Source organism: Galeopterus variegatus, unplaced genomic scaffold, assembly GCF_000696425.1.
Source record: "Galeopterus variegatus unplaced genomic scaffold, G_variegatus-3.0.2 Scaffold5407, whole genome shotgun sequence".
Lineage (NCBI taxonomy): Eukaryota > Metazoa > Chordata > Mammalia > Dermoptera > Cynocephalidae > Galeopterus > Galeopterus variegatus.
Genome location: NW_007731518.1, coordinates 119,721 through 121,781, shown reverse-complemented (window position 1 = coordinate 121,781; position 2,061 = coordinate 119,721).

Sequence of the window (2,061 nt, the reverse complement as noted above, 5' to 3'; positions counted from 1 at the left end):
GCCCGCCGGGGTCCGCTGGGCCGCCGGCCATGGCTGTGGGCGGGGCCTGCGCTGTTGCCGAAGTCGCCCCGCCCCGCCCCGCGCCGCGCCCCGCCCCGCGCCGAGTTAACCCTCCCACGGCCGCGGGGCAAACCAAGAGTCTCAACCCACGTCCCGGGAAACTGAAACCCGTGCAGCCCGGGGCAGGGGAGGAGGGACCCGGAGGTGCCGGCCACGGGGGTTGTGAGGGGAACCGAGCTAGCTGTGGCGGGGGCGGGCTCTGAGAGACAAGAGGAGCCGGAGGGAGGGCGGGCTCACATGGGGAGGGTCTCCGGGAGAGACTTGTGGACTGGGGTGGGCTGCAGTGGTTTAGGGTCCACTGTAACGCCCACCCCATGTGTGACACCCTCAGGAAGTGCAGGGGCCAGTGGTGGCTGGGGCTGTGGGGTCAGGCGAGGGGTTTGACTGCCCCAGGAGTGTGACCCTTTGATTGTGCGGCACCGCGCACAGCCTGCGTGGGTGCCACAGCTGGTGTGACGCTGGCTGCGTGATCCCTCTGGTTGGGCATAGGCCGACACTCTGGGGCGCTGGCACTCGAGTGTGTCGGGCCTTTCTACATTGGCTTAGTGCTGTGTCAGCACCGTACTTGGGGTTGACGTTCCTGGGAGTGTGTGACACCATGTGACCTGTATCCTAGGTTTCCTGTTGTGGGTCCCTGAGCATTGGGGAAGTGGCGGGTGGCTCACTTTCGCAGTGGCCTCTGGGCTCAGACCCATTCCTACTCTTTCCTTCCTGCAACTGCTCAGCCAGCCCCACCCCAGACCTCATGAGCTGCACCCAGACTCTTCAGGCCCCATGCGACAGGGTCATTGACCCATTTTTAAGAGGTGCAAACAGGTCTATTTCTGCTTTCTTGGAGATAAGAGTACCTCTCCTCCTCTTCCCCATTCGGGCCTAGCTGGGTGTCTGGCAGGGTGGGGGGTTGGCCTTGGGCCAAGAGCCTCCAAACACCGCCACCTGAGTCCATTCGCACTGCAGGTGAGGCAGAGTCCAGGATGAGCTGGGGCGCAGGAGCTGGAGGGGGCCCTTGTCCTTGCCTGGGCACCATCTGCCTCCTAGTGACCCCCCCCCCACAGGTAGGGCCACACTGGCCCCGGGTCTGGCTGCCCTCTCTGGATGGGTGGGCATCCATGGAGTCTGTGGGCCACCAGAGGCTGGAACTGTCCCCAGCTCGGGGACAAGTGACCTCTCTAATGCCCCCCAACTCCTACAGTGAAGCAGCAGAGGGGGGCCAGTAGAGGTGCCTGAGCCCCACCTAGGAGGATCCTGCCTTGGAAAGACTGTGGACAGATGGGGATCCAAGGCGGACAGTCCCCACCCAAGCCCATGAGCCCCCAGCACCATGGCTGGCTTCCTGCTCAGATAGAGGAGCTCTTTGGACAAGGCTGATTCCTGGGTGTCTCCAGAAACGGATGGGGCAGGGGATGTCTAAGAAAGAGGGGGACTCAGGCTAGTGTTCCAGAACCTCCTCCTTTACTCCAGCTGTCCCTAGCCCAAGGCCCTGCTCACTCTTGTCACCTGCCCTGGCTGGCTGACTGACCACTCCATATAACACCCCCACCCGCCTCACTTTAGGTGTCAAGATCAGAGGCCCCTCTGTGCTCCTCGGGTTCTGTTTTGCTTCAATGTCCTTCTCTCCCCGTGGACAGGGACCGTAAGAATTGTCTCAGTCCCCAAGGCCCTGCAGAGACACTGTCACCCTCTCCCGCCCCCACCACGGTCAGTAGCATTGCAGGCATCCTCCTCTGTCTGTGTGTCCAGAAGCGTCTCAGTGTGTGGGTGGGATCCGGTGCCACCGCCACGCCTCGGTAGTGATGATTGTGAACCTCCAGAGTCCCCCTCTGCCCAGACAGACGCTCTGGCGGGCGTGGGGGTAGGGCCCCAGGTGTGGCCTGCAGCGCCGGCTGGTAACGAGCGCCTGGGGACGCGGCAGGGTGCACCTGCTCCGCTCTGCGCGGGTGGGGGCGCCCTGGCGGCCGGCGGCTCCTGCAGACGCGGGGTGCGCCGGGCGGGCGACACGCG